At 42.8% G+C, this 19,873-nt stretch overlaps 1 protein-coding gene across 1 annotated transcript in view; it reads left to right on the forward strand.

The window, feature by feature from the left end:
* The first annotated feature begins 3,070 nt into the window (after positions 1–3,070).
* Positions 3,071–19,873, forward strand: part of SEPTIN4 (septin 4) — a 49,326-nt gene continuing 32,523 nt past the window's right edge. The window contains exon 1 of the mRNA XM_088152306.1: positions 3,071–3,191. The gene's annotated coding sequence lies outside the window, so the exon portion shown is untranslated. The remainder of the gene's footprint in view (positions 3,192–19,873) is intronic.

The raw sequence follows: 19,873 nt of genomic DNA on the forward strand, positions 1-19,873 counted from the left end.
TCACTTTTCTGCTCTGACATTGGAGTCAAGGAGCCCGGATAGAAACAGAGGCAGGGATAAAAAATTAAAAAAAAACCACTGGAAGGGATGCTAGAAGGAACAGGGTGGCAATTGATTTACTGAGCCAAGTTTGAACAGTCAGACCAGGATTGCAGGGTAATTGGCAGCCAGTGACGTATGTGCTTGTCTAAGTGTGTCTATGTCAGCTTTGTTTTTATAAAAGACCCAAACGTAGAGATTTGGGGAAGGGAGCGAGCCCAGGCAGAAGCCCTGATTGCTCTCCCCACAGGCTGCCCCACCCCAAACTGGCATTGTTTCCAATATCAATCTAGCTGGGGGAGAAGAGGGAGGAGATGAAGAAACTGGTGGTAAATGCCACTGGGCTTTGCCAGTTTAAGCATCTTACACCTGCAGTTGGGGATGCACAACTTTTTGACTATGATGTCTCTTGATGGATTCCTGTAAGCTGTAGTAAAACAAGCCGTAGCTTGCCATGATGTGCAAATCCAGCCTATATGTCTCATTCTGTTCCAGGAGAGCCATTCACATGCTAGTGGAGCTGAAGGTCTTTGGCCAGGTTCAAATCAGGCACGCAGCTCCCTCTCGCTTTTCCACCCTGATTCCCTTGGGTGGTGGAGGCTGCATTTACAGCATCTCACTATGGGTGCTGTCTTCCCTGTTCTTGCAAGAGGATGCATCTCTTGCGAACAATCTGCATCAGAGCTTGCTCTGATATTCACTGTGTGTTATCCCCATTGCTGCCTTCACAGTATTGAGGATATTCTCAGGGCACTGTCTTCATCTGGTGCAGAATATTTTAGCCTCCTCTGCTTTGGCCTTCGGGCTGTCCATACAATGTTCAAACTATAGTATGTGTGTTAGCTGCCTGCATCATAGGTTTCTCTCTTTCGGGAAGGACTAGTCCTACCCACACCTCTTATAGAAGACGGAGTGAGAAGCAGACCAGCTAGAGCCGTGGGACAGCATCCATTCAGAAGAATTGTCTGGACAAGCCTCATTCAGATGGGAGCAGCATGTGGCAGAATGTAACAAACGTGCCGCACATGGGATGTGTGGAAGATGACATTCCTTGGACTTTCTATAACAGGTGGCAGAACTGGATAGGAAAGGCGTGTGCATCTTCTGACAAATGGCATATCACAAAGCTTGTGGCATTTTATGCTGAAGAATTAGAGGCAAAAGGTTCTGCTCATTTTACAACCTGGGCTGGACTTCTGATGGTTGCCAAGTCCCTTTCTGAATCCTAAGTTTTGCCTTGGAAATCCAAGAAAAAGCTCGATAGTGGTATTGCAAGGGACAGGATAAAAAATCATGCTGTATCTGGAAGGTCTAAATGGGTGATGCCCAGTAATTCTGAATCTTGGAGTATTCACTGGACAGATTAGTTTTTGGCACCTCTATTTCCCCATTTATGATGGAGCCTTCCTTGATCCATCCTTTTTAAAATGAGTTTTCCCCAAACTGTGAGAAACATCTAGGTTTAAGGCTTACTCCCTTTTTTCTAATCCACAGCAAATTCAGAGGAAAGCGGTTCTGTTGTTTTTAATAGAGCCCGTTTTGCTAAACCTGCATTGTCGGATTGCTCAGATCCAAAATCAAATCTCTGCAAGATTTGTTTTCATGTTATTTATTTTTCATGTATTTGTTTGAATGTTCTGTAATTCTCATATCCAGAGAGGCTCACGTACATAAAAAGCAAACAGTGCAACAATGATGTACTTAATGAGATAACTTTATTAAATCCAAGCTGCCTGATAGGCCAGATCTAAAAAAGCAAAAGTTTTGTGAGACTATTTACAAGTTAAGGTGACCTTGCTCAATTTGATATCTTTGCTGGATATTAAAAACTTGCTAAAAAGAGTCAATCTTACTAGTTATGCACATTTAATATTTTTTTTCACTAATTTTGATTTAGTCTTTTCTTCCCCAATACTGATTCTGAGCAGATACTGAGGCTATTTATCAGGAAGCTAAGAGATGATTACATTAAGATTTATAGGCAATATAACATTCAAATGAAATAGGAATTTTCTGGAATTTCATGTGCATATATAGAAAAAAACCCAGTTAAGTTAAATTAGCACCCATGGAATGCTTGATGTGAAATAAGCCTTTTACATGCTCAGAAGTTCTTCTCTCTCTTCTGTCAGCTTTGTTATATTCAGAATTTGGGGGTTGCCCTGGATTGCCAGTTCTGCATCTGAAATGTGTCCAAGGACTGAAGCAGTATTTTTTTTCTTTTCTGATAGCCAATGAGTGCATTTCTAAATTTGGGGATTGTTTCTCTTTAAGATCTTTCCAGGCTGAATGCTGGCTCCAAGATTACTATTCTGCTATATCTATATACAGTTCTGAAGGTGACATTCAGAATCAGAGATTCAGTTCCCAGAACAAGTCCTGAGAATCAGAAAGTTCTGCATTCTTCACACATCCCAAGAAGTCCTGGCTATTTATCCATCAAGATGTCCAAGAGGAGTGCTGGCACAGGGAGCAGAACTACTGCTGGCAACTCTGGCCATACGCTGCCCATGCGCAGAGTCACAACCTTACGCAGATTTTTGGCCTCTGAGGTTTTTGATAATTTATAAAACAATCTAGCTCGGATTTATATACTTTGCTTAGGCTCAAGGAACAACAGGCTAAGCACAACACGAAGCCTATTTTTAACTCTGCATCCACACATCCTCACTTTGATTAGGCAAACTAGGTCCTTAAGTGACTGGGTTAAACCTATTGTGAGAACACGGCAGCTCTACAGTGCAGATTTCCAAAGCCGGGGAGAACTGGGAAGCTTGCCCAGTTCCCGAATCACGCTCCTGTGCAGGCTTCTGAACTGGCTCAGAGGATGCCGTAGGCATTCTGCTTACGCTCAGAGGCACTGCCCTTTCAAAGTTCTCTGGGCCCGGCGGGGGAAGGCTCTGAAGTTATCACCAGGCTCCTGCTTGTGCCTAGATCCCTCTCCTGCCGCTCGGGGAGAGCTGCGGCGGTTCCCTCCAGGCTGCCGCGGTGCTGCTTCGCGGCTCCCCCTCCCGTCCAGCCACCAGTCACATGCCTGCCTGCAGCCTCTGCTAATCCGGCGCCGGCCTGAGAGGGACGGAGCGAGCCGAACAGCTTCACCTGGCGGCGCGGCGGGAGTCGAGCCGCCGCTTGCTGCCCCTGCCCCTGCAGTGGTAAGCGGGGGTCTCCGGCGGGGCGGGGAAGGCAGGAAGCGTTGCGGTTGCGCGCCACATGCCGCGGCTACGCCGAACGCGCGGCCGTCCTTCCCCGGGGACCCAGATGCGGATTGCGCGAACGGTTTGCGCGTCGTTGCGCCCGCCCGGGGTTGCTGCGTGTTCCTCTCCAGCCGGGCTGGGATGCCTTGCATCTAGGCCGGGAGGCCCCGCACTTCGTCCCGTCTCCGGGGGTCACCCCGGCCGATGCCCCGAGAGAGGTTGGAGGATCAGCCGCTCCTCGAGATGCGGCAGTGTCGGAGAAAGTAGGCGCTGCTGCTTTTCAGCCCAGAAGTTTCTCCTGGGATTCGTTTGGAAGAGATGATGCTCCTTTCTGGAAGATGTGGAAGTTTTTATATCCTAGGAGGACAGTGGTCGTCTGAGCGTGTACCGAGTTTTTTTTTGTTTTTTGTTTTAATTTCGGGCCATTACGTAAGCGAGGAGGCAGCGGCGTATAGGTTAGAAGTCGGGTTTAATCGTTCCTACTTTAAGTCTGGACCGCACGGTTGGGAGATTTGGGGGAAGGGGGTTACTTTTTCCGTGCGAGCATCCAGAATGAACCTTATTCAAATTTGATGAAATAGGAGTCCAGACGGTGACAGGAAATCTGATCTCATCCCACCCTCTCTGGCCCAGCTTTATAGCCTGCAGAAATGGGCTGAAAATATCAGCCTACCTCAATAGGCCATTGACTATCGAGATAAGGTGTGATGTATGCAAAGCTTTTGATTATACTCTCAATGGCTGTTTCACCCAATTCCCCTAATTGGATCAGTGGATCAGTGAAGGACTAGCAGATGCATTACACTGCAGCCTGTGGTTAATGCTAATCTTAGTTTTTTTGCAGCTGGTGTGCTGTGCAAACCCGGAATGTTTAGTTAGATGAAGATTCCATGTGAATCCAGATCCTGGTTTAATTCAGAAGTAGGTGGGTTGTGTTAGTGTTAGCATGATGATCTTTTCATAGCCACTGTCTGGTTCTTTCTGGGGAGTCCCCTACCACAGAATGTCTCTTCCCTCCCAATAAGAGAGAGAGAGGTTTTCCTGGGACTGGCCTGCATTCAGCCCCTACTCTGCCTATTGGATAGATAGTTGGGACAGGATGCTGCATAAACAGTCCAAACATTAACTGGAAAAAAATACTTCCCAGGGTGCCTCCGATGCAGAATATTCTAAGGGGGTGTTGTTCCTAATCAGATACTCCTGGTAGTTTTTGTAACCTGCTGCCACTGGGGCAGTTGAAACAAACCTTGGGACCACTGATCATTCCAGCCAACCCATCCTCTGTGGTTTAAAACCTGGTTCTGAGGGAGGCAAATTGGTTGACATGATGGATTTTTTTTTCTTATAGCATTGGGGGTAGCCTGGAATTTGAGGTAACAACAGATACTGAGGCTCTCCAGCTTACATAGTTTTGGGGGGCATTAGACAAATTCATGGAAGATATTGACTATCTGGGAGAGGAGGAATAGTAGTGGCTTCTGTTCATAACAATAGGTTGAACTTCCAAGTTTTAGAGGTTGTCTAGACCAGCGTTGCTGAACCTTAGCAACTTTAAGATGCATGGACTTCAACTCCCAGAATTCCCTAGCCAGCTGGGGAATTCTGGGAGTTGAAGTCTACACAACTTAAAATTGCTGAGGTTGAGAAATGCTGGTCTAGATGAATATGGGCTGGGGAAGGAGGAAACAGCAAAGGTGGTCTCTTGTTTTATTTATGTATTTAGTTGTGTGATTTATATCCTGCCATTCTTTCAGGAGCTCAGTGCAATGTACATAGTGTTCCCTCCTCCAGTTTATCTCTATAATAACAACAACCTGGGAGGTAGGAAGGGCTGAGAAATAAGTGACTGGAAGTTAATCGGTCAGCTTTTTTGGCTGAGCGTGGACTGGAACGCTACTCTCTTGCCTTGGGATGTTATATGGTTGGTCTGTGCTCAAAATGAGATCTTTGAGTAAATGGAACTTCCTTCTTCCAAAGTCGTGTTCCAGCAATGTGAGTCAGTTCTGGTCTTGAGAATCAGAACATATTTTTCCTTCTTTCTAACTTGGTTGATTTTTTTTTTGGCCAGCAAATTCATATTCTCTCACCCCATTCTGGATTAGCAAGCTGTCTCCTTTATAGCTTTTATGGCAGCTTTTTACGTCATGCAGGAGGACATGCCAGTGAGTATGCCAGATCCTCGCATATTTTCAGTTCTCCTCCTAGGAGCCAGCCGGCTATTCTGTGGGAACAGGAAACAGCTTCTCAGGGCTTTCTCTCCCTTTTTTTTTTTCCTGCCTCAGCTTTGCTAGCAAAAATAACACAGATGCATAGTTGAAATCAGTGAAGGGTTTTCCACAATCGTTTGGCATGCCGTCCTGTTTTGGAGAAAATGGCCAACAACCTACCCACTTTTAATATTATTACTTTCAAACTTTATCCCAAAAATCAAGGTATGGAATGTGCTTCAAAATCAGTTTCAAAGCAGATTTTTTTAAAAAAATGATATTTAAGAATTTTATGGTTAAAAAGACACAAGGATCGCCTGCAGCAATATGGTGGAGTGCATTTGAATGCACCTGTCTTGGCAACTTGGGGAACTTTATTACATCTCCCTTTTTTCTTTTCTTTCCTCTTATTTTTCAGCTGACAGTCAGTATGCTGAACATACCCAATCTTTGTTGAATTTTGTTTTGTTTTTTTTGTTTTGCTGCCTTTTATTTGTAAAAAATGGTAAAGCATTTCTTCTGTTTTCTCCATGGTCCCATTTTGGCTATTTATAGTCAGCACTTACGGTCTTTGTTGTTAGAAGGAATGATGAGGATTGTCAGAAATCTGTGAGAGCATTTATTGTATGCATATGAAATTGCAAGCAATCAAAGTGTGGTTCGGCCTGTTTTGTGACTGGTTCAGTGGGTTCACGTTTGGGGAAATGTGCTTAAGGCAGAAAGATTATATAATCCTGTTCCACCTTTTTGGCACATGTCAGGAAGTATTGAAATATTTAGATTGGTCCAATGTTTGTCAAATGTCCTGATTCTCAGGAAATTGGAAGGATGTTTTATTCAAAACCAGTCAAGGAAGCTAAATATATCAGAGGAAGCTGCCTGTTATATCTTTGTCCTCTTCTGAACAGAACATCTCTGAGAGCAGGTAAAAAAATCTAGTTATGCCCAGAGAAGATGCTGGTCAGAAAACAGGCAAGCACATCATGGAGAGATCCAGACAGTATTTTCTTCTGATGGGACATGACATTTCTATCTCTCTGAGCTGAGAATTATTGAATAATGTGATTGGACTTCTTACTGAGTTCTGTAATGTATTTAAGACACAAACAGAGAAAAAAAAAAGACTAGCGCAGGAGACTCATATGGAGGTGTGATAGGTAGCCTTTTGGGCTCCCATGATCTTTTCTATTTTTAATACAGGCAGTTTTCGCTTAACAACAGTTATTGGGACCAGAATTTCCATTGCTAAGTGATAACAGTCGTAAAGGGCAATGTCACATGACTGCATTGCTTAGCAACAGCAATCCTGGCAGACCCAGGTGCCGTTGTTAAGCGAGGATCACAAGTCATTAAGTGAAGACCTCACGTGACTGCAACTTATGACTTTCTGCTGGCTTCCAACAAGCAAAATCAATGGGGAAGCTGGCAGGAAGTTGCAAGTCCTGATCACGACAAGCCGTTCCTTAGGCGGCTCGCTCGCAAGCAGGCTGGTAGGCAGGGGGTGGGTGCTGTGGCCTGGTGCGAGTACAGCTGGGCAGGGGGGTGCTGCAGTGTGAGTGTGGGTGCGGCTCCTTGGGAGAAAAAGCGATGGGAGCAACTTGTGATCGACTTTGTTTGTGGGAAGCTGGCAGGGAAGGTTGCAAATGGTGATCACGTGACTGCGGGATGCTGCAACCATCATAAGTGTGAGCTAGTTGCCAAGTGCCTGAATCACGATCACGTGACCATGGGGGTGCTCTAATGGTTGCAACTTTGAGGACCGGTTATCAGTACCACTTGTTCAGCGCTGTTGTAATTTTGAACAGTTGCTGAATGAGTGGTCATTAACCGAGGACTACCTGTATTTTATTTTTGCAATTTCTTATTGTAGAGTTCCTGAGGCCTGCACAGTGAAAGGTTGGAGTTCCCAAACCTCCTCTCCCAGAAGCCCTCTGGGTCTTCACAGTTTGATCCCACTTCCTGCTTTAGGGTCGTGGCTTGATAGTTCCTGTTGCCACTACCTGTCTTCCAAATTCTGGTCCCAATCACCTGGAAAGTACCTTGAACCCTGGTATATGAGAGATAGGTCTCTCACACCCTGTGTTGCCTTTTTGGCAGTTGAAAAGGCAAAAACAAAAATAATCTCAGTAGTGCCTCCTCCTGGCTGTGTGTCAGCCCTACCACGTAGACCAAATTAAGAAACCAATGCCATATAAGTCAGGGTAACTTTTATTGTAACAGCTATAGTAACAGATCTTGCAGTCTGAATGTGTTTCCCCCATTCCTTACTTTATCTACATGTGAACTAGAGAGGAGCTTGCCTGAGATGTTTTCTCAAGTTATTTTCTTGGCCTGGGCTCAAGCCCTGCTTATCTGATTGTTATCTTGGTAGCAGCTCTTCCTTCTGTCCTTCAAGACTATTCCCTATGTCCTCTACATTGTGTAGCATAGAGGTGCAGTGACTAGAACATCCAGCAGTTCTTTCTCCTGTTGGGAGAGAAATCTATTTCACAGGAGATAAAGAAAATCAAATTTTATTAGAAAAAAGAAAAGATAAGATTCAACCTCGCTTTTAACTAAGTATTTAAATGCATTCAGTGTAAAAGAAGAAATTAAGAACTGCCCAGATCATGGTAATTCAGCAACCTTGCAAATTAGTTGAAAAAGACAAAGTTAAATAAAATAAAATACTCTGGACAGACCACAAGATGGTGCTGGTCTGCTACAAATAAAAAGGCCTGCAATATAAATATTACAGATCCCAAGAAGATTCTAAAGAAAACGTTGTACCTTTATGAACATAGCCTGAAATATTAATGAAGACTGAAACTAAAGATCCAATTCCATAACTTGTACAGAGAGTTAAAGAACATGAGACTTATCACAACATAGAAAACAAATTTCCAAACCCTAGGGCAAATTTCTGGTTCTACAGGAATAGAAGACTTCCTGAAATAACTGGCCCTCTGCTTTAATTCCGTTTAAAGACTTTTCCAGCTTTTGGGAGATTTCTGACATTAATCTGAAGCTCCTGGAAATGTTGGAAACTCCATTCTTCATCTAGCCTCTTTCCATTGACTTCTACATCTGGCTTTCAAAAGGCAAAACCTTTTCTACATCTAGCAGTGGGAGAGGCTAGGAGTGTTTTGGCTTTGTACCTGACAAGGAGCTCTCTTTCACTTGTGGGGATGGGGTTTGTATGAGTCTGCAGTCTGGCATGCAGGCTACATTCACAACACTTATTTTGTCAAACATATGTACAGGTAGTTCTCACTGAGAAACCACAATTGAAACCAGCAACTTGGTCGCTAAACGCAACCGTTGCTAAGTGGAGAATCATATGACTATGACAGCTTACGGCCTTATTTCCCCTTTGGTCATTAAGCAAAGTGTTGCAGTTGCTAAGGGAAAAATCACGTGACTGCGACTTAATGATTTTACTTTCATCTTTTCTATTAAATCTGCTTGTTGCAAGCTGGTTGTGAAGCACACAAATGGCAATCACACAACTGTGGGATGCTGTGACTGTTGTAAATGCGAGGATTGATTGCAAAGCTATTTTTTTACACCATCGTAACTTTGAACTGTCACTAAACAAGGCAGTCAGTAAGCGAGGACTACCTGTATTAGAAAAATTGTCTCAAAAGCTGTTGGTTATATAGTATCTTTCTGGGTGGTTTGGCTCAGGAAGATGTGGATTATATCTTGTTCAGTTGCACTGTTTATGCAGGAGTTAAAGTGGGTTCCAAACTACATAGTTTTGAGGATGGAGTTCAAAATATGACTTGGTGATTTTCTAGCTCTAGGGAACCATCAGCCAAGAAAGCCTTTCTCCGAGGACCCTCATGGTTCAAATCTGGTACAATGTGATGTGCTTAAAAAGTTCTTTTTGAAACTGTGATGGGATAAAGCCCATGTAAAGATGGTACACTTAAAGGTGTGCAGGGACCAAGATGTTTGAAGTTTCCAAACAGCCTTCCTGAATTTCACTGGAAATTCTGTTTCAACACTTGGAGGGTGCCAGGGTCAGGAAGATGGTTTTACTTTATTTTTTAAAAAGTCAAGATTTTTGGTTTGGAGGAGCACAGAGGCTGGGGAATTATGCTCCAAACAGCTGTAGGAACCATAGCTGAGACTAAATGATGCATCAAGAAAATGGGCTGTCCAAATCCAAGACATTATCCTCTCTTTAATAAGCTTCTGGACAGTCCCAGACAGCACGCTCACCAATTCCACCAATACATGCACATGAGGTCAATATACCCACATGTGCATATACCTGCACATAGCTGTATGTGATCTGGCTTCTCTGTTCCCTGAGATTTGTGCAGGACTACAGCTGTCTAGCAATAAGTGTTTAGAGCTTTAATTGGTAGATTAATCAAATAATGCCCTATTTGTTTAATTTGTGGAGGGATAATGTGGATCTATTAAAGATACTATGTATCTGTGGGGTTGAAAAATCACCTTACTGTTGGAAGCTGTTTAGAGAGAGTGAGCAAGTGTGCATGAATATATGTATATGTATACACCAGGGTTTCCCAAATTGTGAGGTGTACCTCCCTTGGGGAGGTACAGACAGAATCCAGGGAAGGTGTGAAGGACCTTTTAGTTAGATTGTTACTATAAATTCACTTTTCCCAAAGTTTCATTGTATTGTTTTTGTTGTTCATTTGTGTTCATTTTGGTGTTTGGATTTTTTAGGGGAGGTGTGTACATTAAGACTGCAGTAAAGGGAGGTGTGATGGCAAAATATTTAGAAACTCCTGGTATACACACACATATTAAAACAGAAAATATTGACAATGGGTCATCTGTCTGCACAGTAATGGATATATTTTGTTACTCTTGCTGCAATTTATCCCATACTAAGTGCCTGAAAGAAAATCAGTCATCTTATGTTTTTAAAAATACACTTTTTAACATAGCCATATTTTGCTGAATTCATAGATGACAGGCCTGACATCACCTAGTGGGTATGATATTCATGGGTTTAGGATCATAGAATGTAAGGATTGGAAAGGATTTTGGAAACCATCTAGCCCAACTCCCTGCCCAGTGCAGGAATCCACAACTATAGCATCCTGGACAGATGGCCCTCCAGCCTCTATTTAAATCTCTGCAGTGATGTACGAGTTCACCCCTCCCCCCACTTTGTTTCTCAACCTGTCTTTTGGAACGACTCTAAGCAATTCTTCTCCATTGTACATGATAGCCCTTCAGATACTTGTGATACTGTGCTATCTCCCTACAGCCTTATCTTTTCCAAGCTAAATATACTGACACCTTCAACTGTTCCTCATGCGTTTTACTTTCCAGGACCTTTGTCCTCTTGGTTGCTCTCCTCTGGACACACTCCAGCTTGTCACTGTCCTTCTTAGACTGTGGTCTTGGTCCTAGTATTCTAAGTGCACAGAATAGAGAGGAACAATGGCTTCTCTTGATCTTGACATTATACTTCTGTTGATACATCCTTGGATTGCATTTGCTTTTTTTGCAGTTGTATCACATGGTTGATTCGTATTCAGCTTGTGATTCACCAAGACACCCAGATCCTTTTTACATGTACTCTGGCCCAGTATAGTCCCACACTCCATAGATTTTTCCTAACTAAATGTGGGACTTTACATTTGCCCTGTTGAAGTTCATCTTGTTTTCTGCCCATTATTCCAGCTTGTCAAGATCCTGAATCTTGATACTTTCCTCTAAGGTGTTTGCTATATTCCTATCTTTGTATCATTTGCAAATGTTATAATCATCTTTTCAAATGCCTGATTTAGGTCCTTTATATGTTGAACAACAGGGAGCCTCAGTAGAGCCCTATGGTACACCACTTACCCTTCCCTTCAGCTTGACATGGAACCATTGATGTATACTAGTTGGGTACAATTGTTCAACCAGTTCTGTATCCAGCTAATTGCAGCATAGTCCAGCCCATTTTTGGTCATCTTCTCTACTAGAATCTTGTGGGAGATTGTCAAAGCCTTTGCTGAAGTCAAGGTACACTATGTCCACCACATTCCCGTGGTCAACTAAATTGGTCATACTACCAAAAAAGGACATCATATTGGTTTGGCATGATTTATTCGTGATAAACCCACATTGGCTCCTGCCAAGCAGTGCATTCTTTTCTAAATGCTCACAGACCGACTGCTTAATAATCTGTTCCAGGGTTTTGCCTGGTATCAACATCAAGCTGACTGGCCTGTAGTTAGCTGGGTCTTCTTTTTGCCTCTTTTTGTTTGAGGATAGGAACAACATATGCCCTTCTCCAATCCTGTGGCACTATGTTCATCCTCCATGATTTCTCAAAGATTGCAGAGATTTTTTAAAACCCTCACATTTCTTTTTCTGGAAGTGGGTTAGCAATGACCAGAAGTCATAATGATCTGGAGAATTAAGATAGGAAGTGTAGTGAGAGGTAATTCTGACCTGTGTTGCTTCTGAAGGAGTGAGTACACAGCTTGATGGTGCCCTTAGTTCCAGGTTAGTTACTTGCTGCAATACATGCAGAACTTTCTTTGGCTTTATCTGGTATAGGGACATTTCTGGAGCTCACTGACCTTGTTGTCAGATTGATTCATGCCCCTTTCCCCTCTCAGTTAGATTGCCACAATACTTTTTCTATATCTCTGCCCTTAAAAACCCTTTGGTCCAAAATGTGATAGCTAAAACTTTGACTTTAAACTCCAAACATCACTCTTTTGCTGGTTGCATTGGTTACCAGGCTGCTTCTGGGCACAACTCTGTGTGCCAGTTGTGACCTCTAGACCCCTAAGTAGTTTGGGATCAAAATACCCAAAAGATGATCTGCTCCTTTTGGAATCTGCTCCAGCTCTGAGTTTTACTTCACACTCCAAGGAGTCAGGCTCCATGGAAGCTGTCTTTCTCAGTGACCATTCCAATTTCTGGAATTCTTTTTTCCACCTGAGATCCATCTGGCGCCACTTCCCTAGCTGGGTTCAGACACACACTAGATTCCAGTTGGAATCGATTCCCAGAGCACCCAACTGGATCTTAGCCTAGGCCCTGGGCTATCATATAGTTGAACCCAGGCTTTTTGTTTTTAGGCTTCAGCTGAGAACTCTTTTTCTGATATGGAATTTGCTGGTTTTATAGCAAAATTATACTAAAAAGGTACTTTTTTTTTTTACTAATTTATGGAAAACCAGTAGAGTGGCGTTATGATAGGCTTCCATTGGAAGAGAATTCAACTTTGAGATGCAGTCATTGGAAAGGCCAACTCCTTTAGTCTCAAACTTCCTTCTAGGATATTGGCCTACTTAACAGGCCTCCCATGACCAGTAAGGGGAAGAGGTTATCAGATTTCACATTGAATATGCTTGGAAACAATAGGAAGCTATGGTCAACCATGCTTCTGACATCTGGTCCCTCTTAACAGTCCAATTCTTACATTCTAGACCATGGTTTCTCAACTCAGCAACTTTAAGATGTGTGGACTCTAACTCCCAGATTTTCTCAGCCAGCACGAATTCTGGGATTCTGTCCACACATCTTAAAGTCACTGAGTTGAGAACACTGTTCTAGACCAAATGTTATTTCCAAGTTAAGGGAGTCTTCTATGGTCGGAGGCAATCTGCTAATGTCTGCCTGATGCTGCAGGCAACGCTCAAAGTGGGCCATTATTGGAAATCAGCTGCTGAAATAAATAGGCTTTTCTCCCACATTATCCTTCTTAGATTATCTCAAAAAGGTCCTGTAGTCAAAGAGAGAGCAAGAAGGATTTAAATTGGTTGACAGCTTATCTGACAGCTCAGGTTTAACTAGTTACTTAATTTCATTAACTTCTTGATATGTCCATTTGCCAGTACGTTAAGCTGGGTAATGTTTGGATTAAAATTTCCAGTTGTGAATAACATTTAAATTGACTGTTCATCCTCAGCAAGCCTGCAATTATCAATTCTGCCTGTAGTTGTAAGTTGTTACTTGATGTTTTATTGAATTTATAACATGGCTTCACACACCTGAACTGCTAAGTCAGCTTTCTTCTAGTTGTGTTGGACAAGTGTTTCTCGACCTTGGCAACTTGAAGATGTGTGGACTTCAACTCCCAGAACTCCCTAGCCAGCATGCTCTTCAAGCTGCTAAGGCTGAGAAACATTGTGTTAGACTGTAGCTCCCATCTTTCCTATTCAATCCTCTTAGAAAGATGTAGGCTCATTTAAATACCTGGAAAGGGTTTGTTGTTGTTGTTCAGTCATTAAGTTGTGTCCAACTCTTCGTGACCCCATGAACCATATTGCACCAGGCCTTCCTGTCCTTCACTGCCTCCCTGAGTTTGCTCAGTTTCATGCTCATTGCTTCAGTGATGCTATCTAACCATCTCATCCTCTGCCGTCCTCTTCTCCTTTTGCCTTCAATCTTTCCCAGCATCAGGGTCTTTTCCAAAGACTCCTCTCTTCGCATTAGGTGACCAAAGTATCTGAGCTTGAGCTTCATTATCAGTCCTTCCAATGAGCAATCAGGGTTGATTTCCTTTAAGATTGACTGGTTTGACCTCCTAGCAGTCCAGGGGACTCTTAAGAGTCTTCTCCAGCACCACAGTTCAAAGGCATCAATTCTTCAGCGCTCAGCCTTCTTTATGGTCCAGCTCTCACAGCCATACATTACTACTGGAAAAACCATAGCTTTGACTATGCGGATCTTTGTCGGCAAGGTGACGTCTCTGCTTTTTAATATGCTATCTAGGCTTGCCATAGCTTTCCTCCCAAGGAGCAAGCGTCTTTTAATTTCATGGCTGCAGTCTCCGTCTGCGGTGATCTTGGAGCCCAAATAAATGAAGTCTGTTACTGCTTCCATTTCTACCCCTTCTATTTGCCAGGAATTGATGGGTCCAGATGCCATGATCTTAGTTTTTTTAATGTTGAGTTTCAAGCCAGCTTTCGCACTCTCCTCCTTCACCCTCATCAAGAGGCCCTTTAGTTCTTCTTCACTTTCTGCCATTAGGGTGGTATCGTCTGCATATCTGAGGTTATTGATGATTCTCCCTGCAATCTTAATTCCGGCTTGTGATTCTTCCAACCTGGCATTTCTCATGATGTACTCTGCATATAGGTTAAATAAGCAGGGTGACAGTATACAGCCTTGTCGTACTCCTTTCCCTATTTTGAACCAATCGGTTGTTCCATGACTGGTTCTAACTGTTGCTTCTTGGCCCGCATATATATTTCTTAGGAGACAGATAAGATGGTCTGGTACCCCCATCTCTTTAAGAATTTGCCAGAGTTTGTTGTGATCCACACAATTGAAGGCTTTTGCATAGTCAATGAAGCAGAAGTAGATGTTTTTCTGGAACTCTCGTGCTTTCTCCATGATCCAGCGAATGTTGGCAATTTGATCTCTAGTTCCTCTGCCTCTTTGAAACCCAGCTTGTACATCCGGTAGTTCTCGGTTCACGTACTGCTGAAGCCTAGCTTGTAGGATTTTGAGCATAACCTTGCTAGCATGTGAAATGAGTGCAATTGTGCGATAGTTTGAGCATTCTTTGGCATTGCCCTTCTTTGGAATTGGAACGTAAACTGACCTTTTCCAATCCCATGGCCACTGTTGCGTTTTCCAAACCTGTTGGCATATTGAGTGCAGCACTTTAACAGGATCATCTTTTAGTTTTTTAAATAACTCAGCTGGAATACTGTCATCTCCACTAGCTTTGTTGTTAGCAGTGCTTCCTAAGGCCCACTTGATTTCACTCTCTAGGATGTCTGGCTCAAGGTCCGTGACCACACCAGCATGGACATCAGGGACATTAAGATCTTTCTTGTATAGTTCTTCTGTGTATTCTTGCCACCTCTTCTTAATCTCTTCTGCTTCTGTTAGGTTGCCTTTTTTGTCCTTTATCATGCTCATCTTTGCACTAAACATTCCTTTGATATCTCCAATTTTCTTGAAGAGATCTCTAGTCTTCCCCATTCTATTGTTTTCCTCAATTTCTTTGCACTGTTCATTTAAGAAGGCCTTCTTATCTCTCCTTGCTATTCTCTGGAAATCTGCATTCAGTTGCTTATATCTTTCCCTTTCACCCTTGCTTTTCACATTCCTTCTTTCCACAGCTATTTGTAATGCCTCATCAGACAGCCATTTTGCTTTCTTGCATTTCCTTTTCCTTGGGATGGTTTTAGTTGCTGCCTCCTGTACAGTGTTACAGACCTCCGTCCATAGTTCTTCAGGCGCTCTGTCTACCAAATCTAATCCTCTAAATCTATTTATCACATTCACTGTGTACTCACAAGGAATATGATCTAAGTCATACCTGAGTGGTCTAGAGGTTTTCCCTACATTCTTCAATTTAAGCCTAAATTTTGCAGTAAGAAGCTCATGATCTGAGCCACAGTCAGCTCCTGGTCTTGTTTTTGCTGTCTGTATAGAGCTTCTCCATCTTTGGCTGCAAAGTATGTAATCAATCTGGTTTCGGTATTGACCATCTGGTGATGTCCATGTGTAGAGTCGTCTCTTGTGTTGTTGGAAAAGAGTGTTTGCTATGACTAGCTTGTTCTCTTGACAGAATTCTATTAGCCTTTGCCCTGCTTCATTTTGTGCTCCAAGGCCAAACTTGCCTGTTATTCCGATTACTCCTTGACTTCCTACTTTAGCATTCCAATCCCCTATGATGAAAGGGACATCTTTTTTTGGTGCTAGTTCTAGAAGGTGTTGTAGGTCTTCATAGAAGCGGTCAACTTCAGCTTCTTCAGCATCAGTGGTTGGGGCATAGACTTGGATTACTGTGATGTTGAATGGTTTGCCTTGGATACGCACTGAGATCATTCTGTCGTTTTTGAGGTAGTACCCCATTACTGCCTTTCCCACTCTCTTATTCACTATGAGTGCAACTCCATTTCTTCTAAGGGTTTCTTGGCCACAGTAGTAGATATAATGGTCACCTGAATTAAATTCACCCATTCCCGTCCATTTCAATTCGCTGATTCCCAAGATGTCGACGTTCAATCTTGTCATCTCATGTTTGACCACATCCAGCTTGCCTTGGTTCATAGATCTTACATTCCAGGTACCTATACAATATTGTTCTTTACAGCATCGGACCTTCTTTTCGCTTCCAGATACATCCACAGCTGAACGTCCTTTCGGCTTTGGCCCAGCCGCTTCACTCTTTCTGGAGCTACTTGGAGTTGCCCTCCGCTCTTCCCCAGTAGCATATTGGACACCTTCCGACCTGAGGGGCTCATCTTCCGGCGTCATGTCTTTTAGCCTTTTAACATTGTCCATGGGGTTTTCTTGGCAAGGATACTGGAGTGGGTTGCCATTTCCTTCTCCAGTGGACCACATTTTGTCAGAACTCTCTGTCATGACCTGTCCGTCTTGGGTGGCCCTGCATGGTATAGCTCATGGCTTCACTGAGTTACGCAAGCCTCTTCGCCACGACAAGGCAGTGATCCATGAAGGGGTGGAAAGGGTTACCATTGTTAAAACGGAGTCCTTTATAAGAGATTAGGTAACGGGTTCATCAGTGGAATTGTCCCAGAACCCTACTTCTTCTTTGATTTAGAAGTATATTTTTATTATTTAACATATTTCCTTACCGCATGTCATGCCTTGTATTTCCAGGAAAAAGTACATTGAAACACCATTTATGCAATTTAATACTGTGATAAGGCAAATATATATTGAAATCTATAAAACATATAAATTGTTAAAGCACCAAAACCCCTCAAAACTAGTACTGTAATACATAAAGATAAATCAGTGGATGTAAGTAATGGAGCAGAATCATTATGAGAGGTCAAATGACTATTTGATTCAGAGGCAAGGGCAGGGAACTCTGCATACACTTTGAGATATTCCGATTTTGCTGTATCATATGACCTGGAGTAGAGCTGAATGGATGGATTTCTTCCTGGACAAACAGCATGCTCTGCTTCAAAACAGCTGCCTTGATGCAGATTTTGAGCCATGCAGGCATTGCCAGGATACAGCCATGCAAATAAAAGCCACTCCCTCCCCCCTTTCTCTAATTTATAAGCTCTGTTGCAAAACGTTCTTTCTTCAGTCTAGATCTCACATCAGAATGGAAAATGGCTGTATCCATCTTTGATCCAGGGAACAGGCAAGAAGTTGCTTACATCAGTCAGGCAGGGGAGGTGGAAGACGGAATTCGGGATCTAGATTTGGCACTGAGGAGGATTGCACCTGTTTTCTTCAGGGTTCTGGAGTACAAGGGGAAACATTGGTCAGACGTGTTAAAAAAAAGCAACCATATTATGCCCTTTCAGAAGCACTTTGCTACACCCTGATGACACCTTCTTAACTCAAATACTTGTTTTCTTGGATAGCACAGCTACGGTGGAAGCCCAGGAAAAGACACAGCTTCAGATCTGAAGCACAGCATATCCACAGAATATATAAATTTTTCTTCACTTCATTTGTTAATTCATACTCTTTATTATTTACTTGCGTGCCACGATTATCAACAGGTAGGCTTGTAGATATTGATCTCCAGCATCTATCATGGCTTTGGTCAATCAAGCCTTTTACCATAAGGCTTTTTAGTAAGGTCAAGAAGGTGTAGACTAGGTCTGGCAGGTGTTCAGTCCTTTCTGGGGAGCAGGTTCCAGAGGAGAGCTTTGGGGGATGTCCTTCCAGTGCTCCTGCTATGGGATGCTTCATTTATATTGAATTGCTGGGTGCTTTATGTAGAGATTTGGAGCAGGCCTATCAATATAATACAGTGGTTCCCAAACCTGGGTAAATTACCCAAAATTGGGTAAAATTGGTTTTTCTTTGGGTAACTTCACGTGAACCCATTACCCAATCACAACAGGGACATTTAAATTGGCTTAAAGATTGCCATGTGCACTAAAATATATTTGAAAATCTCCCAAAGTCTTCCTGTTAAGACAAAAATCAATGAAATTATCAGTGGTAATTTGTTGCAATGAGATAAGGATCATTCAATGATATTGTTTTTATAATACAGGTAGTCCTCAAGTTACGACCATTTGTTCAGTGACCATTCGAGGTTACGGCAGTGCTGAAGGACTTACGACCAGTACTCAAAGTTCTGGCCGTTGCAGCACCCCTGCGGTCACGTGAACAAAATTTGGGTACTTGGCAACCAGTTCGCGCTTACAACCGGTTGCAGCATCCCATGGTCATGTGATCACCCTTTGCAACCTTCCCTGCTGGCTTCCCACATGCAAAGTCAACGGGGAGGTTGGCAGAGGAGGTCACAAGTCGCTTGGGTAAGTCTCCCCCACCTCCCCCACTTTTCTGCGATAAGCAGTTTTGGGTAATAAAGAAAAAGTTTGGGAAGCACTGGTATAAACCCTCTATTGCTTGGCTTCGAGGTTCCTTCAGGATTATCTTCTTCAATGAAATCAACCCATCCTTGTGCGTGGCTCCTGTTTTAAAAGGGCAGGGGCTGGTAGACAGACCTGTTTGGTTGTGGCTCCTGTTTTACGAAATAGTTTCCCTCTTGAGGTCAGGTTAACGCCTACAAGTTTGACGGCTTCCCGAGAGTTGATGATAATTGAGCTCTTCCAGGGAGAGTTTAGAAGAGGGTGGCTGGCCCCGTAGGGGATTTTAGTATTACTTGTTAGGATGTTCTCATGGGAAGAAGAGCAAATCGCTTATCTTCAAACAAATTGTTATGGCTATAGAAATCACGCCACCTGTATTGGCCTTCTAGTTTGCACGTACTGTATACTGCTATCTACTGCCACCTATTGGCGTCTTCATGCTAGTTACCTAAGGGGAGGTGCATAGTTCCAATAAATTGTGGGTGAATATATGCTTCAGTGCTAGTAGGGTTTTAGTCATCATGTAATTGTTTTATAGGTTATGTAGTTGTAACTAATAACTAAGTAGTGTGCCTCTTCTCTGAGAATATTTGGCTAGAGACTTTGAGTTGAACTTGTATATTGGATAAGTTGTTTTAAGTCTTGGATGCCTGACACTACTATGCTTAAGTTGTTTCTATGCTGTTTTTACAGGTTTTGTTGATGATAACCTTAGGGAGTTCATGTAAATGGCAGTGGTACGCAAATATTTTTTAAAAAATGCTGATGATACTCAACTTTATTTCTCTCGGGACCTGAATCAGACCACGCATAGACATAATTGGTACTTGAGCCCAGTGTAAACCATTAAAATCTGGGCTCTTCCTTCCCCCAGGCCTTGGGTTAGTGTGACTGGGTGGCCTCTTTGTGTTTCTGTCGGTGGAGGAGAGAAGTTGTTCCCTCTGGGTGAAGCTATTTATGGAGTTTTGTTATTGATTGATTTTTATTTATTTATTTATTTTGGTATACGTTAAGCTGCCCAGAGTCATTTTGAGTTCAGCAGTCTAGACATTTGATTAATAAATAAATGTGATTAATAATTGTGGGCCAGTAAATCAGTCTGAACTCGGTTAAATGTATAATTAAAGTGTAAACATTTATACAGTGGTACCTCGGGTTACGAATTTAATCCGTTCCATGACTC

Source organism: Python bivittatus, unplaced genomic scaffold (genome assembly GCF_059951505.1).
Source record: "Python bivittatus isolate LINGU-HERP-01145 unplaced genomic scaffold, Pbiv_v1 ctg000690_np1212, whole genome shotgun sequence".
Classification (NCBI taxonomy): domain Eukaryota; kingdom Metazoa; phylum Chordata; class Lepidosauria; order Squamata; family Pythonidae; genus Python; species Python bivittatus.